This window comes from Balaenoptera borealis (genome assembly GCF_965194805.1).
Source record: "Balaenoptera borealis genome assembly, chromosome: 3".
Lineage (NCBI taxonomy): Eukaryota > Metazoa > Chordata > Mammalia > Artiodactyla > Balaenopteridae > Balaenoptera > Balaenoptera borealis.
The window spans coordinates 108,229,938-108,253,032 of NC_138866.1; the positions used below are offsets into that span (position 1 = coordinate 108,229,938).

General features: G+C 41.7%; 1 protein-coding gene across 1 annotated transcript in view; it reads right to left on the bottom strand.

Annotated features, from left to right (window-relative positions):
- Positions 1 to 256: 256 nt before the first annotated feature.
- The window catches only part of LOC309626823 (uncharacterized protein), a 426,800-nt gene continuing 403,961 nt past the window's right edge, over positions 257 to 23,095 (bottom strand). Inside the window, exons 5-7 of the mRNA XM_082388186.1 lie at positions 2,318 to 11,466; positions 1,253 to 1,280; positions 257 to 775 (exon numbers count right to left, since the gene is read on the bottom strand). The gene's annotated coding sequence lies outside the window, so the exon portion shown is untranslated. The remainder of the gene's footprint in view (positions 776 to 1,252; positions 1,281 to 2,317; positions 11,467 to 23,095) is intronic.

Consider the following 23,095-nt stretch of genomic DNA (forward strand, 5'->3'; position numbering starts at 1 on the left):
CCTGCCAATGCAGGGGACACGGGTTCAAGCCCTGGTCTGGGAAGATCCCACATGCCGCGGAGCAACTGGGCCCGTGAGCCACAACTACTGAGCCTGCGCGTCTGGAGCCTGTGCTCTGCAACAAGAGAGGCCGCGATAGTGAGAGGCCCGCGCACCACGATGAAGAGTGGCCCCCACTTGCCGCAACTGGAGAAAGCCCTCGCACAGAAATGAAGACCCAACACAGCCATAAATAAATAAATTAATTAATTTAAAAAAAAAAATGATAGATGCCAACCTTTTGCAGCAAAATCCTAGTGGATGCTGTAAAATTACAGATGCTCTCTTAGCAGGAGCCAACTTGAATTCTTATTTGGGGGGGGGGTTGCCTCCCCCAAGAGAAATAGTAAAACACCACTTTAGTAGGAGAAAAAGACCCAGCAGATTTTTCACTATTGGTTGTGGTGGTGTTTTTAACAGCAAACCTTGTTTTCCTAGTACCCGCTGGTGACCTGGGGCCAATTGTTGAATTTTGGAGAATTTTGTGAGCTGACTGTTAGACCTAGACATTATTAAAAATTATATAAATGTGCAGTTAAATAAATTACATTAAAAGCAAAGGTAATAACTATGCAAAACACATCACTTCCTGTTTATTCTGTGGCATTTTTGTGTTACCTGTGCTCTTGAGGTTATCGACATCTCTCGCATCTGTGTGGTGGTGGATTTACTATATAATGGTGTGCAACTGCTTCTCTCTTCCTGACTCTGCATCTAGTGACATCATGTAGGTAGACTAAAATCAACATAGTGAGAACATTTACGAAGGAAATTGGCAAATGCTACAAACCAGGGCTTATTCATTTTTTTTAGGGAGCTTGTTTTTAAGCATCTACCAGCATACCACTGCCACTAACCAAAGGCAAATGGGGTCAGTCCCTGATTCCCAGAAGTTTGCAGTTCAGTGGCAGACACACACACACACACGTGCATGTGCACACACACACACACACACACACACACAGAGTTAAGCGTGAACCAAAGCAGAATGGCATGTATTAAATGGAGCAATGGACAGCAGACAGGAAGTGGGTGGCTGGAATCTGACTGATTTGCCTTCAGATGTGGGACATAAGATGAAAAGATTCACAGAGGAGGCCCAGAACATCTGCTTTGCCACCTAACTAATTTTCTGGATCCTTACTAATAAATTATTCAGACAGATCTTTACATAGGCACCAACTTTCAGCCTGTGATCAATTCATACACTTACCTTAAGTTGAGGTGCTTAGCTTCTTCCTCTGTCAGAAGGAGATCAATAGGTACAGGTCAGACTGTTTGAATATATCAGAGAGCTTGGAACGCCTCCAAAGATGGGTGCTGAGAACCAGGCATTCCACGTGGTTAGGAATCATTTGGCCTTTTCATCACTGGAGCTCAGTCAAGCGTGTATTGATTTTTCTCCAAAAGATTTACCAATTTGAAGCAGTAGCTCCCAAACCAAGATAAAATATTAATAGTATTAAAAAGGTATCAGACTCCATTTTTGTGATTATAAAGGCAAAAAACCTGTTAAAAATGTTAAAAGATGGGAGGGGAGTTCAAAACCAACCAAGATGCTAATAGTGATCGCACAGTGGTCTCCAAGCCTTGAGTCAAAGAGAACATTCCCGGTTTGTTCCCTACCAGTCTTAATGGGGTTGTCAGGGGATGCTTTGTTGAACGTGAAACAGTTTTATTCCAATTTAACCTATATATTTGTTTGTAGCACTTTAAGAGAAACAGGCCAGCCATTTTCAGCTTTTAAATTATATCTACACACCTATGTATTTCTATATCTATGTCTATATCTATCTATCTATCTATCTATCTATCTATCTATCTATCTATCTGAGAGTGAAAGGAAAAAGATATTAAGGGAGGACAGAAGAATGGGAGGAGAAGGAAAGGAGAGAGGACAGAGGGAGAAGAGAGGGAGAAGTGAGGAGGGAGAGGAAGAGAGCGAGGGCAAAGGGGAAAGCAGTGCAGTCAGGCTTGGGAACAACACGGGACTAGATTTGAATCCCAGCTCTTCCACGGGCATCAATTACTATTCCAATCTCAGCCTCGGTTTTCTCACCTGTAAAATGGGGGTGAGCTAAATTTCACGGCCAGGTTTTCCAGAGCATCAGGTGAGCGCAGATGAGTCAAGAGCAGTCCCAGCGTGTCCACTCAGTAAGTGTGGACGCCGCAGTGACCGGTGCTAGTGGGGCTTATGTATCTCTTTGAAAGCACACATTTTCTCCCCTGTGTCCTGGGTTTGGCATCCCTTGAAAGCGGAGCCCAAGTGTCCACCCACCTGAGAAGATAGCACCGGCCTGCCGGGTGCCAGGGCGTTTCCACTGCAGAGGGTGCCAGGATTCCTGTGGTTTCATCCAGCCGGTTGTCAGCGCACCATTGGAGGTACAGCCAACCACCAATGAACCTTCCGCAAAGACAGTTTGCTTCATACGGATCTCCATCCATAACCTTTACTGGTCTCTATAGAGTCATTAAGACCATTAGGCTGTGGACTCAGCACTGCTTTAGCTCTTAAGTTAATACAACCAAGACTTTTTTACTTTCCTATTGGGAAGGAACATGTGCCATTTTAGTGATTTCTTAGATCATTCCATAAGTAAATCAAATATTCTTTCAAGCTCAGTTATCAAAACTGTGTCCTCTGATACCACGTCTTCCATCAAACTGCGGTAATCCAGATCAACACATTTTAAACCTCTGCTATCTCCTAATACCATCCCTACTAGATAGAGTAATTAAATTTGTACTTTTTTTTTACAAGTCGTACTCAATAAATCTGAATAAATTAACAACGCATTACTAAGACTGCTACATTAAATTTGCATAGTGCATTTAATGAATATGCAACTGCAAGTGAAAAGGTCTGCTACTGCGAACCTCTCACATTAGCATAACTACTTCCAGCATGTTTCTTAAATAATGCACTCATTTGCACATCACTGACTTGGCTAATTCTAACTTCAGTCAGGGTAGCCTTGTAATTAAGACTCTTGCTTTAATTTTTAATGAAGTTTATGTTACATCAATCCTGACAGTAATGAGGGGACATGGAAACAAAAAGGCTGCTAATAATTAAATTCACAAACCAGTTTGAGGGATAATAATTCCTGAGGAGAAATTACATGACTAATTATTAATTAAATATTCATACTATTGCACAGCCATCTCACTTAACTGCTCTTCTTGTCGGTAATAACATTGAGCTGTGGATGCCTTTTGCCAACCATTCGGAGTTTAAGGTCTCTGGTTAATTTTAGTGTGCTGTTAATCAATATGACACAAAAAATAAAATTGTTTTAATTGGCATCATTTTATTGTGTCTAAATATTACTACAGTTGGTTTAGTTTGTGGAGAATTAATCTAGTTAGTCGGTGCCTGTTTTATGGAAACATAAATCCAGTTTATATCCATAAACATCTAATGGCAGGACAACTTGACCTTTTTTTTTGTAACATTACTGTTTACAGATAATTACACCAACTCTTTAAAAGGTTATTTAATAGCTTTGCATTCATCACAGTAAAATGAAAAACATGCAATATTATTTAACTCCAGCCTGGTCTGAGGAGGTCTCTGAGACCCCCATTTACCCCTGCTGAAAAGTAAGCAATATTAATGTGTGGGTTTTTAGGAAATGTATGAGAGCTTTCTTTGAATGTGTACAAACAGATTTACATGTTTGGGTCTGGATCTTCGAATGTCTAACTCATAATTCAGATGCAGTCTGGTAAGGAAGAAAATGTTTCTTACTGTTATAACTTCCCATTGCAGGAAAACAGGAGGATGGAGGTTTTATGAGTCTGGATATCAGAAATGGCAACAATTTCCCTACAAAATTCAGTAAACAAACATTACAAAGCCAGTGAAATTACTATGATGAAGCCTAATTGGCTGCAATATTTATTGTAGACATGCTTTTTTTTCCCCTTCCATTTTCTGAGCGGTATTTAGGCATCTGCATTTCTAATGAGAATGTCCCCATCTGTGGGCAAGTTTAGCAAGGACAAGAAAAGATCGACAATATTTAAATTGATAACATTAATCATTAAATTAAAACAGATCATGACATTCGTTTAAAGCTCTGATAAATTCAGAACAAGATGCTTCACGGAGACCATTATGCATATTATAAAATTAAATAGACACAGAAAAGGGATCTTTTTATCCTGCAGGGGCCTGTGGAAATTCTGGGCCAGGGCAAACATTTCATTTCATTTTTCTAATAATTCAAACTAGCTGATTCATCAAAGTGGACCAAGTCGGTGACCATAAACCATGGGGCAAGGATTCCCCTCAGCTACTCTTGTCACTTTACTACAAACTGACAGGTTTGTAGGGCATTATTACTGGGCCTGATGTGTATCAATTGCTCCCTTTTACTAAATCTTTAAAACCTTTTCAACTTTTCTTTTTAAATCTACTCACTTAAACTAACACCTGAAGGCAATTGGAAAATATCACTCACGGTGTAATAGTTTACGGGCGCGGGTCAGCGTATAGATGTCACAGTAAGTCCTGGGTCCCTGGTCCTGCTTTTTGATTCCTTCATTTCAGGAAACCTTCTATGTGAGAAACCTTACCTGAAGAGCAGGAAGACCTCCAAACTGGGCAAAGTGAAGACAAAGAAGTGACCAGGCTCGCAGGCTAAACTCTGGGGTACTTGTTCTGGAGGAACACGCAGAGTCCCGCCCTTTTTCCTTTCATTGCCAGGTGCATGCTATACCTGTCCCAGGTGTAGTAAGTGGAGGAAACCATCCAACACCATGGAAACCAGCTGACCAGAAGGACCCCATCATCTCCTCGTAGGGAAGCAGCCAGAGCGCCAGAAAGGGTTAGGGCCTGGAAGCCAGACACACCCAGGTTCTAATCTTCCTTGGCCTTAGTGAATAGCTTTAATAGCTTCATCTCTCTGAACCGTGGTTTCCTTTTCTGAATGGGGATGGTCATGCCCCCTTGGCAGGTTGTTGTGAGAATTAGTCATACATGCAAGTGCTTAACTCTGTGCCAGGCTCACGAGAGACAGGCGCAAGATGCCAGTGATCCTGATTATTTTTAATCTTCCCAAGGAAGATTGCCAGAAATTTGACCATTGGAGAGTCACTCCTTTGAGATAAACACCACTGTCTCAAAGCTTCTTCTTTTAAAAGCAGATTGTATACCTTGAAAGGGGACGGCAGATATAAAGTCAGTTTTGGTCACCAAAGCCTTTGTGTGAGTTAGTGTACCAGCTCCCTTTTTTCTGTAACAAAGGCAGATAAGGCAATACTAGAGAGGTGAGTTAGTGGAAGGAGAAGGGTTGAAGTGGAAAAGGAGGATAGAGAAAGGGGAGGTGGAATTGCGAGGGAAAAATATTATATACGTCTGGGCTATTTAATCACCAAGGTACAATATAAGGAACTCCAAGAAAAAACAAAAACTTACCCAGTGGATGTGGATTCCAGTGTTCTTGAGCTTTAGTCCTATAAAATGACAACCATTAAGGGCATGATGATCATGCCTCCCTAGTTTTGTAGAACCGCTTAATTTCAGTCATTCTGTCTGGTATCTATCAGGACTTGGTTGGTTGTGGGAAGAGGGAAGAGGTAGTCTAGGTCATAAATTGTCTCCACTGAAAGGCCCATCTTATGATGAAACTCCAGAAAGAAAGAGCACACGGCCTCAGTAAGTATTTAACGAGCATCATCAGATACCTGTCTTAAATGCCAAGTACCCAAAGGAGAAAGCCTTTTCTCCCACCTGTCTTCTCCACACTCCTTAGCAGATTGTCCAAGAAAGTACCACACAGAGCTGCCCTAACTGTAGCCATTCCAGGGTGGAGTAGCTAGAGGAAAGTTTCTGGTGTTTGGCTCTCTCTGGCCCTTCTCTAGGAAGGCATGGGATGGAGAAACAAATTTCGAATTGGACAAACTCCAGCCCCTTCATTTTACTTGTGGTGTGATTTGGGTAACTTGTTTGACCTCCTCAAGCCTCATGTAAAATGCGGAGACCACCATGTACCTCACAGGATGATGTTGAGTGTTAAAGGACATCAGTGTGAAAAGGTTCAGGTGCACAGTAATTGTACATAACAATCCCTTTTCCTTATCCCAGAATCAAGCCAAAATCTCCTTCTGGGGCAAGAGGACTTATTGCTGGAGGAGATTTACATATGGATTTCAAAGTTCTTGAGTCTGTTTCTATAAAATCACATTTACCATGCTTTTTCTTTTTTTCCTTGACCAATCATCTAGATTTTTTAGGTCAGGCCTTATTTCAATTCTGCAGTCCAGTAGTCTGCCTAAATTGCTATGAGGATTAGAAGAGTATTTGTAAAATAACAGTATCTGGTACATAGCAAGTGAAAATAAATAAAAATCTCAAAACCACGAAACCAATCCATTCTCATTTATACCCCTCCTTCATCTGCCCACACACTCCATTATCAACAAATGGCAGACATATATTCAATTTCTTACCTCTGTGGTTTTGCAGATGACTTGAGTGATTTTCCCTTCCTACTCAACCACCTATCAAACTCTTATTCAAAACCCAGCTAAACAACTACTTTTTTCATAAAGGCTTCCCTTATATCACTTCTCTTGTCTCTGTCTTTCCTGTGCTTCTTCTATAGTGTGCCCAGCCTTCTATTACTCTTCGCACACTGTGCTATAGGTAATCTATTTTCACTTCTCCTACTGGGGAAGGACTGTGTACAATCTTGGTATCCCCAGTTCCTTGTATACTGCAGGGCACACATTGGCACTCCTCAGATATTTGTGGACTCAAGTTGAATTCATGTGACAAATAGCAATTCCAGGATTATATTTATAAACATGAACATCAGAATTTCATTATACATCTCATAATAATGCAGTAATTAAGGAACACACATTTTTCTTCTTTTCATTTTTTTTAAGAGGCAAGACGACCACAGTAATGAGATGTGAGCAGAGACGTGAAAGTGGAATGAAGGTGGGAAAAGGTGGGGAAGAAAGTGATGTGTGCATTATACACAGCAATTTCCTACAGGTTAGGATCAATTCAGAATGAACCATTCATTGGCATCATCAATGGTTATGAGGTAACAAATCGAAAATTCCTGTCTGAGTTTTAATTAAAAGGACCCCTAAATGTCTCAAGTCAGTTGGTACATATGTACATTTTTTTTTTCACAGTTATAAAATTATCTGTCACGATGTCAAGCCTGAACCCAAGAGTGTTTGCAGGCTGCAACGCTGACATCCTTCCTCCTTAATCCAAGAACTAGAAGCCATCTGATGTGAAAGCAAACAACAAGTAACGATTACACGTCAAAATGCCCGGCTGCTCACCAGGGATAGACAGGTGGGTTACATATGCCCAAAGCAGCTGACCAACCACCACCATCTCCTGAGCATTTATGGTATGGCCAACGTAGGAGATGTGGAGCCTGCGGTCCAGTGGATGCCCCTCTTCATGACGGGACCTGTCTTCACAGAGAGGATGTGTGAGGTCAGGAAGAACTGTTGGAGTATAGAATTAAGAGGGAAAATCACTGCAGGCTAGCACACTCCTTTTCATCCACTTTTCCCCGAAACATTGACCAGCTCCCTCAGATCTGTTCTCTGCCTTCTTCTCTTCTGTCAGAGACAATCATTTGTAGTGATTAAGAGCTCAGACCCAGGAATTCCCTGGTGGTCCAGTGGTTAGGACTCCATGCTTCCACTGCAGGAGGCATCGGTTCGATCCCTGGTTGGGGAACCAAGATCCTGCAAGCGGTGTGGCACAACCAAAAAAAAAAAGAGAAGAAAACAAAAAGAACTCAGATCCAGAGTCACCTTTTTCATTTCAAATCCCAGCTCTTCCACTCATTAGCTGTGTGACCATGGACAAGTTACTTCACCTCTGTGTCTCATCTCTGGAATATGTATTGTTAAGAGAAAAAAGTTAGACAGTAATATGTTTAGTGTAGTTCTGTTTTCAAATTGGGAAAAACTCTATATTCTTGTGTGAGAATAGAGAAAGAGTGGTAGGATACATATCATATGTTAACACTGAATATCTGAGAATGGGAAAGATTGTTAATATTTCCTTTATTCACCTTGAAATTATTTTAAAAATCTAATAAAATAAGTAAAAAGGGAAGAATGGGAGATTGATGAATTGATACCCCTTCTGTTTCAAAAGAGGATTTTTGATTGGTTGCAGGAAAAATAAATGTAGTATAGTAAAATGAAGCTAGAGGTTAAATTAGTATCAGGAATTTTCTACAGGAAGCATGTATCATTTTAATAATGAGAAAAAAATTAAAATTAAAAACGAAGGAAAATTTTCTCCATCAAATGGTGCTACTCTCTCCTTTAGTCTTGTGCTTGTTATTTTTAACACTTTATAAATTACAATAGTTGCACTCTTTCATTAAAGGAAATCTGGAAAATTCACAGCTGTGTCAAAAGAAGGAAAAAATATTTCACCCATGTTGACATCATCCAAAAGCAATCGCTGTTGGTATCGGAGTGTATTTCCTTTCTGACTTTTCTTTTCCCTGCATGTACATGTTTTTGATGATAATACTGTGAATATACACTGTAACTGTTGACTCCTAGTTCTTGGCCAGCTTTCCTCTCCAGACAGCCTGTCCTCCTTGGCAATGGTAAGAACAGGAAAAGCAATCCACACAACAGGCTGTTACAACTGCTACAACCCCCAGCTTATGTGGGAGGAGGCTTAGATAGAATGTGCCTTCCAGGTGACAATTCCATCAGAATGTCCAAGTGACTGCGTGGAGGGAAAAATATCTGATTGATTGCAATGAAACCAAGAGAGAAACAACAAATCTCCAGTCTCCTGGCACATATGTACACTCTCCTTTCATGGTTAGAAAACTGTCTGTCATGATGTTGATGTCTGTCCCCCTCACATTCCTCCTGAATTTACACGTGGAATTTCTTATCATAAGGGAGGTGCCTCCTTGTCAAAGCCACTGGGTGGAGAGAGTGCTCAGTGTAGCCGATATTGAAGCCATAACCCCACCTGGCAACCTCCCACTCTGTCCTTGGCCTCCTCACTCCTGCAGCCAAAAGTGTACAAATTATTCCAACTTTGCTCACCTCTCCTTGATTTGTCTGTCTCCCTATAAAGCCCTGTCGAAATTCACACCTTTTTATGAATTTCCTAATTTCTTTTCTTTTCTTTCTTCTTTTTTTTTTGGATGTGGACCATTTTAAAAGCCTTTATTGAACTTGTTACGATATCGCTTCTGTTTTATGTTTTGGTGTTTTGGCCATGAGGCATGTGGGATCTTAGTCCCCTGACCAGGGATCGAACCCACACCCCATGCATTGGAAAGGTGAAGTCTTAACCACTGGACTGCCAGGGAAGTCCGTAATTCATTTTCTATCTACTGACCTACTTTTATCTCTTTTCTTCCAATACAGTAGATTCCTACTCTGAATCCTACCTCCGATCAATGATGTCCACGCAATGCTGTCCTCCTTCCCTGCCTCACTATAACAAAAGCTTTTGCTTATTTTATTTCGTAATCTCGGTAACAGCATTTGTAGTGGTTGTATAATCTTTGATAGATTATGTCATAATTTAATCAAATATCCACTTATTGGTTGAACCCTTGGGTTGTTCCAATTCTCCACTGTCGGGAATGGTACTATAGTAAACATTTTGCAGCATGAAACTTTAAAAAAATTTTTGGGGCTTCCCTGGTGGCACAGTGGTTGAGAGTCTGCCTGCTAATGCAGGGGACATGGGTTCGCGTCCTGGTCTGGGAAGATCCCACATGCCGCGGAGCAACTGGGCCCGTGAGCCACAATTGCTGAGCCTGCGCGTCTGGAGCCTGTGCTCGGCAACAAGAAGAGGCCGCGATGGTGAAGAGGCCCGCGCACCGCGATGAAGAGTGGCCCCCGCTTGCCGCAACTGGAGAAGGCCCTCGCACAGAAACGAAGACCCAACACAGCCAAGAATAAATATAAAAAAAAAAAATTTTTTTTTACTATTTTTTTCCCCTTAGAACAGAGTCCAAGTAGTGGAGATGTTGATGTTTTATTTCTTTGGGAAAGAAGCTTTATCCTCTATTAAAAATCAAGCATTTCCCAAACATATTCATGAATGTTCCAGATTCTTCTGTGAGGGGTAATAGAAATGTTTTCCTTTCAGGTAAAGAATATGTTCTCTCCTTGTCCCCTTCTTTCTCCTCTTTACCTTACTTTCTTCTCAGAATCTACTTAGAAATCAAAACAAAACCCCAAAGCACAAACCTTAGGGGAGCACTCTCAGTGCTGCTCCTCCAAGCAATACAGTTATGGGCAAGTTACTTTACACCTTTACCGAATCCTTCCCTTCGGTAAAATCACCTCCAAGACCCCATCCAGTGCTGAAGGTCTTTGAATCCTAAAGCCTGTCTCTGTTCTGCTTTGACCCAGCTCTCCTTCTTCAAGTGCACCCCTCTCCACTTTCATAATTAGCAACTAAGAATGTTCAATTTGTTAGAACTAAGCAAGCAAATAAACAAGCAGGAAAAACTACTCTTAAGAAAAGCATTGGGCAAATGCTTTATGCTTTGTCACACCCAAAGCATTTTCTACTTCTTTCTTCTTCACCTTTTCTACTTCTTCTACCTGGAGAGGTAAATTATGGTTCCAAAAGGTTTTCTGTAGAGCTGACAATGCCTACTTTTACAGGGAATGGTATCTTATTTTCTTTTTCAAATGTACGCCTATACCCAGAAGGTTTAGGATTAAATTCTCAGAGTGGTCCTGCCTTTGATAGTCTTAGATTTTGCGGCCAGAGAAATCATACCCCTTGCCCATTTTATAAGTCATGACAACAATAATAGTTCCTAATTGACCAGTATTTTATAATTAGAAAAGCACTTCTCCTTATGTTATACCATTTATCCTTCCATACAAGTGTATGAGTGAATTAGGTGGTATACATGTGCTTATTCTTACTTTATAAAGGAGGAAACTGAGACTCTACAGAATTACCTGTCTACGACATGACAGCCAAACCTCTTGGACTTGGATCCAATGACTCCAGATTCAGTGTTCTTCTTCTTTTCTTCTTTTTAATAAATTTATTTATTTTACTTTATTTTATTTTATTTTTGGCTGCGTTGGGTCTTCGTTGCTGCGCACAGGCTTTCTCTAGCTGTGGTGAGTGGGGCTACTCTTCATTGCGGTGCGCGGGCTTCTCATCGCAGTGGCTTCTCTTGTTGCGGCGCATGGGCTCTAGGCGCGCGGCCTTCAGTAGTTGTGGTACGCGAGCTCAGTAGTTGTGGCTCATGGGCTCTACAGCACAGGCTCAGTAGTTGTGGCGCATGGGCTTAGTTACTCCACGGCATGTGGGATCTTCCCTGACCAGGGCTCGAACCCGTGTCCCCTGCATTGGCAGGCAGATTCTCAACCACTGCGCCACCAGGGAAGTCCAGTGTTCTTTTTCTGACATAGATCTACCTGCAAAACAAGCAAATACACTTAAGTGAATTGGATAATGTGATATTTATAAAACTTAGAAATCTTAGGAGATACAATATTCTAAGTCAGAGAAAGCTATGGTTCTTTTCAAGATTAATCAGAAAATACTCTTGCTTTACTTTATTAAACATGAATCTACATAGTAAGAAAGACAAGAATAATTCACATGATTTAACTTAAAAATACCTATTGAGAATTCACTGCGTGCTACCATGTGTGAAACATGATATATGTATTATTATCTTGGCTAGTCCTTACATAACAGCTCTTTGAGGAACAAACCAATACTATTCCTATTTTACAGATAGGCAAACAGATTTGGAGAGGCTAATGATTTGCCTGAGTCACAGAGAAAGAGGTGTGGGAGGCAGGATCTAAACCTGGGTCTGTTCAACTCGACAGCTGGAGTTTACAGCATGGTTTTACATTGCCTCTCCCAATACCTCACAACTGAAAACCTGATCTCAGGGTCAAATGACAAGCTTGAATAGTCTCTGATTAGGGTTGTAGATGGGTTGGGATATAGTATCAGGCACGACCCTGTTCCCATCAAATACCTGACTCCTTTCTCACTGTTCCCATCAGGCCCCTTCAACACGAGTAGAGACAAAATAAGAGACTGGAATCTCCAGGGCAAGTCATTTTACTACTTTTTACCAGCTCTGATAGTTAAAAATGCCTTCCTTATATTGGGCTAACCCCCAGCTCCTATTGGCTTCCATCCACTGATCCTGGTTTTAGCTTTGGGGTGCCAGAGAAAAGGTCTAACAGTTTGTGTAGCATGAAATTTGGAGACAATTCTAGTGTGTCCTCTGAGTCTGCTCTTCTTCAGAATAAAAATGTACAGTTTCTCAGATATTTCTCAAATGACATGATTTCAACCTTACTTCCTTGGTGAACGTACTTGTTTTAAACTAAATGTGATTCTCTAGATGTGGTCAGCCTGGAGAAGAGCAGGATTATCCCCTTCTCTTCTAAATGCTCTAGATCTGCCCAAGAGACCCACTAGCTTTCTTGCCCCCATACTGTTTGGTTTTACTGAGTTTATAATGTACAAAAGCCCCATATCCATGTCAGACAAGATGCTGATAAGTCCTGTGTCCCCAGGTGCTGTGCTTGTGCAAATGTCTTTTTCTGATCAAATGCAAACATATACTTTTACTTTTCCTTACATTACTTTATCTTCTCTTAAAGTAGACTTGGCTCCCAAATTCTAAACTGCTAAGATTCTAAGACAGTTTTATTCAAGTCATTATAGAGAAATCAAACCCAGCCTTTAAAATAGCCAACATCAAGGTCTCTAGAATTAATGAGTCACAATTAATCAAGTATCCCCTGATTGACAAACTAAAGACATTTGTCTTATTTCTAATTTGTTTGGCCACTGTAAGCAATGCTACAAGAAACGTACTTGCGCATATATCTTCACATACTGGTGGTTTCATTTTGAAAAAACAGAGTCTCAAAAGCAGTGTTGCTGGGTCAGAGGATGTGCGCTGCTGTAATCCTAATAGATATTACCAGATGATTTTACCAAAAATTCCTAATAGTTCAGTTATGCTGTCAACGTATGGGGTAGTGAGAAGAGTTAGAAACAGCTAAAGAAAAAAGTAGGACAGTGAAATAAAGCCAGGTGTGAAATAAGTCTTTGAATTTTTATATATTGCACATGTATTGCTTTGATAAGCAGGAAAAAAAGGTTTGAAAAAACTAAGTGAAAAATTTCCTCGTAAAGCTTTTCGTTAATAAGCCTGCCTAAGCAATTGTCTCTCTTCCTCTGCACTCCTGAAGTATTTACTATTTGCAACACTCCCTATTTGTTCCACTCATGAGGCAATTAATCACAGAGGACGTGACCACCAACCGTTCTACCGTTATAATGAGCTGTCATTCAAGACCTTCACTGCCATCCAAGACCTTCACTGCCATCCATATCTTCAAGGCCAAAGAGCTCAGGCTTGGAATCCAACTCACCAGGGCTCAAGTTCCAGCCATTTACCCAATTTCCCAAGTGTGTGGCTTTGAAATATTACTTAGAAGCTCTAAGTTTCAGCTTCTACATCTGTAAAATGGGTCTGATGTTGCTTTCCTTGCACGTTTTCAGAATGAATAACACAACGGATGTAAAGCCCCTGGACGAGTGCTCAGCACATACTACTAGTGGTTAATCATTGTACACACTCCCACCACAGAGAGACACGACTACATTAACTGAATGTTTCTGTGCCAGGTACTTTGCAAAGTACTTTGCGTTCCTTATCTTACTTAAAACTAAAACCATAACTCACGCATGTAACCACTCAATACATTAAGAATAAGGTGGGTACTATTATGACCCCTATTTTATAGATGAGAAAATGAGGATCAGAAAGGTAAAGTAACTTGTCTAAGGTCACAGAGCTAGTAAGTGTCAGAAGAGGGACGGGAGCCCAGATCTAACTATAAAACCTTCACTCAATGAATGGCAATTATCATAATTAGTACCAACCTTCTTGATTGCCTTAATTAACAAAGCTTCAGCCATGAGCCTTAATGGAACCTCAGGTAGCCACTGGAAGGATGGGTGAGTGAAGGGGATAACCCCGTTTTAGGCTGTAGTCAGCCTGCACGTCGCAAGGAGCTACGGCACCACAGGCAGGCATCACACCCCTCCACAGAGTCTAGGCAGACAGTGGGCTCTGTGCCACCAGAAGGTGGCAGGGCGGTGGGACCTGGCAAGGTCTGACCGACCAGAAGTGGGGTCAGTGAGATGGCCCAGTCTCAAGAGAGAGGGGTTTGGGAAGGCTTCAGCTCTATTCACGATGGGACTTCCATCCTATGGACCAGGGTGCAAATCAGAAACAGAGTGAAAGCTCAGTGGTGATGACATGGTCATGGCGGATGGGGGGGGGGGTGGTCATAGAGGACCAGAGCTCTGGGGCTGTGGTGCCGACATCCTGCCAAGGGCCTTGGTGTAGGTAAGCCAATAGCTCCCTGGCCTCCATGCCTGCTGCCAGGGGAAATGGAATGGAAGGAGGCTTTGTTCACCCGGCAGATTCAAAGTCTCCATCAACCTTAGCCATGATTAGCTCCAGAGAATATACTGGCATCCCAAGCTTTGGTGTCTTGACCCTGTGTTTTGTGTTCCGGCAGACATTTCTGCCTCTTAAAATCTTACTCTAGCTCTTGATTCAGAAGAATACATCGATTAAAAGTTAAAACCAAGCAACATGTCACATATCCCAGATGAACAGCAAGAACGAGTCTCTTAGGTACTTGTCAACAGCAGTGTTGCCTGTGATCTCTGCACCAATTCCAGCACCTTCCTGATCTCCCACTCGGTGGCTCTTTCCTCTTACAGCTCAGAAAACTGCAGTGTGTGAACCTCGATGCATGCCTCTCTGTAAAGCAACCACTTACATAACTCTTCCAACCATCACCTAAAAATATGTCAGTGCACTTGGCTTGACAGTGTTTTTTAGCCTTAAATTTACACTCAACACTTCAAAAGTATCGCAGTAAGCCTGTTGAAACTTCCAGTGTAGAAGTTCAGAAATTCTAATAAGCACTAGACTACACTCACAAATCAAAAATGTTCCTTCGAATCCCCTGCTGCAGGTTTCGGGGAGAGTAATTAGAAAAATAGAGATAACACCTCCATCAATTAAACCAATCCTGCCCTCTCCAGAGGTTTTCATCAAATGCAGGGGAAAGAGCACTGGCTTAGGTACCAGAAGAGCTGGAATTCTTTCCTGGCACTTGCTGGCTCTGTAACTTGGGGTAACTCAGCTGATCTTTCTGAGCCTCTGTTTCCTTATTTGTAAAAGGGGGAAATTCAAAACCTCACGGAGAGGTTGGGCGGATCTAATGGGATGAGGTACCTGAAAGCTGCAAAGGCTGCTGTAGCCTCACAGCTGAGAGCCTTCTCTTCCTTCTCCTTTGAGAGTAATTGTGCTTTGCTTAGCTTTCAAGGTAGGGACATTTATCATCATGTTTGAATGGGCAGCTTGGTAGAAGAAGACTCAGAGCTAGGACTCTGACCTTACTGGGTTGTCTGGGAAAGCCACCTTTATCTCTGCATCTTAGTGACCTTGTCTAAGAGAGATGCGGTTTGACCAGATAATCATAAATGTCTCCTCTTGATGTTTGATTTGGGGTTTAACCTTTACCTTCAGTAGCCCCCTTCAGGAATTATCTGGAGCAGTAACGAGACAGCAGCCCACCTTTTCTGTACTGGCAGATGAGATATCTCACTGGTGGGTTCACAGTGAGTTGCCGTCCTGCTCTATGCGTTCCAAGTTGTGATCTCATTTAACTCTCAAAAGAACCTTGTGAGTGTGGTTGGGCAGATATTACTACTGTCTGGCATCATTTTATAGATGATGCAAGTGAGGGCGCAGGTGGGTGGAGAGATCCGCCCAGATCACCCAGGTAGTTGGAGGAGTTCTCTGGACTCTGGAAGGGAGTGATTGTGCAGGGAATCACTGGACACAAAGAGCCCCTTCTCACCACTCCCCTGAGTCCACCTTTGTCAGAGTCACCATCATCTCTTGCTTGGGGTACTGTGCTAGCTTCATCACCAGTCTCCCTACTTGCACCCTTACCCTACTAACAGTCACTTCTCATCTAGAAGCCAGAGTGATGCTCTAAGAATATAAGTCAGATCGTGTTCCTCCTCTGCTCAGGCCCCCTCCAAGGGCTCCCATCTCACTCAGTATCAGTCCTTATCCTGGTCCCAGGCCCCATGTGTCCACCTGTCTGACCTCCCTTCCTCCTGCACTCAGCTGCCTCATTCACTCCAAACCCATTTGTCTCCTTATTGGTTCTTGCACATGCCAAGTGCCCTCAGGACCTTTGCACTGCAATTCCCTCGGCCCAAAACATTCTCCCACAGTTATCTGCATGGTCATTCCCCCACTTCCTTCAGCCCTCTGCTCAAGTATCATCGAATTAGAAAGATCTTTCCTGACCACCTGTACAAAGTTATACTTCTGATTACCTCTACCTTCTGGCATCTTCTTCCCTTGGCACTTATGACCTGCCAGCAGGCATAATTTACTTTTAAAATTCTTACTGTTATTGTCTATTTTCTCTTCTAGAATGTATGCTCCCTGAGGGCAGGGGTGTCTGTCTGCTGATACACTGTAAGTGCTTAGAACTGTTCTGGCACACAGAGAGTATAGGATAAATACTTTTTGAATGGATGAATAAACCAGAACAGGACACAGAAATATGGCCAGAGAAAAATATCCATGAACAATTCATGAAAATTATCCATTTGCCAAGATAACAAAAGAAGTGGCTATGAGAAAAGAGGTGTGTTTGCAGACCTGCAGGGTGGGGCTTTATTCACTCCCCAGAGCTTTATCCAAGGGCAAGAATTTTTGCAGTACATCACCATGTCAAATTAAGACAGGGCTGCATTCAAAACAGAGAAGGGCTTAGAGCAGTTAGGGGTTTTCGCATATGCATGTATCTCTGTACTTTTGCACACACTTTTCCCTCAGCCTTCAATGCCCCCTCCCCTTTTCATCCTCAGCCCCCAATCTGGTGAACTCCTATCCAGCCTCCAAGGCCTCCTCTAACCTGGCTTTTCCTGAGCCCTCAGGCTGAATGAGAGCTGGTTCCCTATCTGTGCTCGTGACCTTGTGTTATAGTTATCGGTCTACAGGTCTTTCTTCCCTGAAAAAGTATGACTGCTAGGGTCACACTTGCAGTGCTCTAACTAGGACACTTCTGGGAAAACCAGGAGAGTTGGTCACCCTAAGGGTGAGCTCCCTTAGAGATCCTGCATCACTTTCCTTTGTTTTTCCAGAGTCTAAGTAAGATCCAGAGCCTAGAAGATTAGTTCAACGGAAAATATGCAGATGTGCACTCCAGTCTTTAGGAACTAGACGGTGTTCTCTCTGAGCCTTTTTTTTAAACATCTTTATTGAAGTATAATTGCCTTACAATGGTGTGTTAGCTTCTGCTTTATAACAAAGTTAATCAGTTATACATATACAATATGTTCCCATATCTCTTCCCTCTTGCATCTCCCTCCCTCCCACCCTCCCCATCCCACCCCTCTAGGTGGTCACAAAGCACCGAGCTGATCTCCCTGTGCTATGCGGCTGCTTCCCACTAGCTATCTATTTTACATTTGGTAGTGTATATATGTCCATGACACTCTCTCACCCTGTCACATCTCACCCCACCCCCTCCCCATATCCTCAAGTCCATTCTCTAGTAGGTCTGTGTCTTTATTCCCGTCTTGCCACTAGGTTCTTCATGGCCTTTTTTTTTTTTTTCCTTAGATTCCGTATATATGTGTTAGCATACTGTATTTGTTTTTCTCTTTCTGACTTACTTCACTCTGTATGACAGACTCTAACTCCATCCACCTCATTACAAATACCTCCATTTCATTTCTTTTTATGGCTGAGTAATATTCCATTGTATATATGTGCCACATCTTCTTTATCCATTCATCTGTCGATGGACATTTAGGTTGCTTCCATGGCCTGGCTATTGTAAATAGAGCTGCAATGAACATTTTGGTACATGACTCTTTTTGAACTATGGTTTTCTCAGGGTATATGCCCAGTAGTGGGATTGCTGGGTCGTATGGTAGTTCTATTTGTAGTTTTTTAAGGAACCTCCATACTGTTCTCCATAGTGGCTGTATCAATTTACATTCCCACCAACAGTGCAAGAGGGTTCCCTTTCCTCCACACCCTCTCCAGCATTTATTGTTTCTAGATTTTTTGATGATGGCCATTCTGACCAGTGTGAGATGATATCTCATTGTAGTTTTGATTTGCATTTCTCTAATGATTAATGATGTTGAGCATTCTTTCATGTGTCTGTAGGCCATCTGTATATCTTCTTTGGAGAAATGTCTATTTAGGTCTTCTGCCCATTTTTGGATTGGGTTGTTCGTTTTTTTGTTATTGAGCTGCATGAGCTGCTTGTAAATCTTGGAGATTAATCCTTTGTCAGTTGCTTCATTTGCAAATATTTTCTCCCATTCTGAGGGTTGTCTTTTGGTCTTGTTTATGGTTTCCTTTGCTGTGCAAAAGCTTTTAAGTTTCATTAGGTCCCATTTGTTTATTTGTGTTCTTATTTCCATTTCTCTGGGAGCTGGGTCAAAAAGAATCTTGCTGTGATGTATGTCATAGAGTGTTCTGCCTATGTTTTCCTCTAAGAGTTTGATAGTGTCTGGTCTTACACTTAGGTCTTTAATCCATTTTGAGTTTATTTTTGTGCATGGTGTCAGGGAGTGTTCTAATTTCATACTTTTACATGTATCTGTCCAATTTTCCCAGCACCACTTATTGAAGAGGCTGTCTTTTCTCCACTGTATATGCTTGCCTCCTTTATCAAAGATAAGGTGACCATATGTGTGTGGGTTTATCTCTGGGCTTTCTATCCTGTTCCATTGATCTATATTTCTGTTTTTGTGCCAGTACCAAACTGTCTTGATTACTGTAGCTTTGTAATATAGTCTGAAGTCAGGGAGCCTGATTCCCCCAGCTCCATTTTTCGTTCTCAAGATTGCTTTGGCTATTCGGGGTCTTTTGTGTTTCCATACAAATTGTGAAATTTTTGGTTGTAGTTCTGTGAAAAATGCCAGTGGTAGTTTGATAGGGATTGCATTGAATCTGTAGATTGCTTTGGGTAGTAGAGTCATTTTCACAATGTTGATTCCATCCAGGAACATGGTATATCTTTCCATCTATTTGTATCATCTTTAATTTCTTTCATCAGTGTCTTATAATTTTCTGCATACAGGTCTTTTGTCTCCTTAGGTAGGTTTATTCCTAGATATTTTATTCTTTTTGTTGCAATGGTAAACGGGAGTGTTTTCTTAATTTCACTTTCAGATTTTTCGTCATTAGTGTATAGAAATGCAAGAGATTTCTGTGCATTAATTTTGTATCCTGCTACTTTCCCAAATTCATTGATTAGCTCTAGGAGTTTTCTGGTAGCATCCTTAGGATTCTCTATGTATAGTATCATGTCATCTGCAAACAGTGACAGCTTTACTTCTCCTAGATACAAATGACAATGGAGATACGACGACCCAAAACCTATGGGATGCAGCAAAAGCAGTGCTAAGAGGGAAGTTTATAGCAATACAAGCCTACCTCAAGAAACAGGAAACATCTCGAATAAACAACCTAAACTTGCACCTAAAGCAATTAGAGAAAGAAGAACAAAAAAACCCCAAAGCTAGCAGAAGGAAAGAAATCATAAAGATCAGGTCAGAAATAAATGAAAAAGAAATGAAGGAAACAATAGCAAAAATCAATAAAACTAAAAGCTGGTTCTTTGAGAAGATAAACAAAATTGATAAACCATTAGCCAGACTCATCAAGAGAAAAAGGGAGAAGACTCAAATCAATAGAATTAGAAATGAAAAAGGAGAAGTAACCACTGACACTGCAGAAATACAAAAGATCATGAGAGATTACTACAAGCAACTCTACGCCAATAAAATGGACAACCTGGAAGAAATGGACAGATTCTTAGAAATGCACAAACTGCCGAGACTGAACCAGGAAGAAATAGAAAATATGAACAGACCAATCACAAGCACTGAAATTGAAACTGTGATTAAAAACCTTCCAACAAACAAAAGCCCAGGACCAGATGGCTTCACAGGTGAATTCTATCAAACATTTAGAGAAGAGCTAACACCTATCCTTCTCAAACTCTTCCAAAATATTGCAGAGGGAGGAACACTCCCAAACTCATTCTACGAGGCCACCATCACCCTGATACCAAAACCAGACAAAGATGTCACAAAGAAAGAAAACTACAGGCCAATATCACTGATGAACATAGATGCAAAAATCCTCAACAAAGTACTCGCAAACAGAATCCAACAGCACATTAAAAGGATCATACACCATGATCAAGTGGGGTTTATCCCAGGAATGCAAGGATTCTTCAATATACGTAAATCAATCAATGTGATACACCATATTAACAAATTGAAGGAGAAAAACCATATGATCATCTCAATAGATGCAGAGAAAGCTTTCGACAAAATTCAACACCCATTTATGATAAAAGCCCTGCAGAAAGTAGGCATAGAGGGAACTTTCCTCAACATAATAAAGGCCATATATGACAAACCCACAGCCAACATCATCCTCAATGGTGAAAAACTGAAACCATTTCCACTAAGATCAGGAACAAGACAAGGTTGCCCACTCTCACCACTATTATTCAACATAGTTTTGGAAGTGTTCGCCACAGCAATCAGAGAAGACAAAGAAATAAAAGGAATCTCTGAGCCTTTTGAAGATGAACTCTGCACAGCCCAGAACAAAGTAAGAAATATCAGCACAAACAAACCCTATTAGAAACAGAAGGTCCTCTTATGCTTGCCCTGCAGGCTGGTAAACGCTGAAGGACACAGCCTGAAAACATGCAAACCGAATACATAGGCGGTTCTCAGCCTTCAGTGCCTTGCTGCTCAAAGTGTGGTCCATGGACCGAAGCAGCAGCTGCACCGGAGACCGTGTTAGAAGTGCAGAAGTTCAGGCGCTACCTTAAACCTGCTAAATTAGAACCTGTGGCTTAAGAAAACCCCTGATTCATAGACACAGTAAAGGTTGAGAAGCACTGCTTTAGGGCACATCAGAAACACCCGAGGATCAATGTCAACATGTACTTTGCCAGCCTCACCCCTGCAAATGTTGATTTGGTACTCAATTTGGATATACAGCAAAGATTGAGAACTGCTGGCAATGTCTTTATCCCATTGCCCTTGTTTCTCAAAATATGGTACTCGGACCACAGGTACCTGGTGCTTGCAACCAGGACAGATTTCTGAGCAATACCTGAACATGTGGAATCAGAATCTTGCAGGTGGGGTAAGGCCTGGAATCAGTATTTTCAATAAATTTCCCAGAATGTTTCTTATGTATACCAAGGTTTACGGACCTCTGGGCTAGGAAAAGGAATGATGGAGAAGGAATGACACAACAGCTTCTGCTGTTTTCTTAACCTGTCTGGAATTCCTTCACTAAAGTCCAAACTGACTTTTTGTAACACTGATCTTGAAGAACCTGTCTCTCTTATTTTCAGTCCACAAAGCTTAGATATGATTGGCTTTTCCAGAATTAAGCCCATAACCTGGGCCTGACCAATGAAAATATGCCTTCCCCTGGCCCACTGTGAATGCTTCAAGGCTGGGCCTAGGCCTCAAAGTTTGTCAGTGAGATCAGCACTATTTCTAGAATCAATGGGAAAGAGATGTTCTTTCTCCTGGGTTCCTAAGCCACAGAATGTGAGTCTTGGGCTGTTGTTAGTCATCTTCACTAACGTTTGGGGAAGTCTGCCAACACAGAAGAGAGCTGAGGCAGGTAGGGGTGGGGAGAGGCACAGGGTCAGAGACCCATGCCCATCCCAAAGCCATGAGAACAGTTGTGTTGATTCAGTGTTTTAAAGCTGACTAGAGCACGGCTTGATGTGAAGTATGAAATGAAAAGTGGATTCCAGGTCAAACGGTTTGTGAAACAGTGCATTAAACACATTTCCACAGAGCTCACTTCTCGGGACTGCTCGGATGCTTTAACATGATGCCAAAGTGCACTATGAATTTCTAAGATGTGGCATGTTACAAACATGGTCTTAAAAATATACATACTTATATATGGCATGTTATGATACAGTGTCCCTTGGAGAAAGCATGGGTTAACAGTTCACAAAATGTTTCCACACGTATCATTTTATTTAATCCTTCCAACAGTTTTTGAGGGGCACACTATTGGTGCAGATGATGAAAAGAAGGTTAGAGGATTTGGGTGAATTGCCCAAGGCTGCCAGCCAGCAGATGGCCCATCTACTCCCACAGGGCCCAGCCACAGAGCAGGATGGGGGTGGGGCATCTCCTGTCTCCCAGCACTGTGGTCTTTCTGATCTTTTCCTCTGCTACCTGAGATGGAATTTCCTGGGAGGAAAACAAGCCAAGGAGAGTTGGTTGGCCTGTGTGGATATAGCAAGATTGCTGCGAATTGTACATATGCTGATTGACGCAAACACAGCATAAATAAACTCCTGGCCTTTCTCTTTTGGGTGGCTCTTCAGAAAATCTTTGCAGAGACCATTACTCTAGGAAATCAGAAGCTAGAAAGAGAGTTGCTACAGGAACAATAAAAAGAAGTCCTAATCTGTGTTTCTAATTTAAGTCAAGCTTCCCACGAGGTTAAAGAAAGTGAGATGTGTAGGCTTGGAGCAGATCCTCTCCCCGGGTCCCTGGGTAACATTTAATCCCCTCCTCTGGCACATCCAGTCTGCTGGTGCTATGCCAGTATCATCAGACAGGCCCAGTTTTAAGCATCAAATTTTGGAACTTGTATCCAAATCAAATTCAAGAATGCCCCCCAGATTCATCATGTACTGAGGCTATATCTATCTTTCTATCAATGCTCAAAAGATTAAAAATGATAGAACTAGAAAATAAAACAGTGTTTTCTGATGTAAAACCCATGCTCTTTCTGCTATGCCACATGAGAAAGATTTAACAGGAAAGGATAAGGTTGAAATACCGGTCTCACTGAGATTTAGCTGTGTGGTCTTAAGCAATTCATACAACCTCTCTTGACAAGTTTTGTCAGCTATGAAATGGGAAATA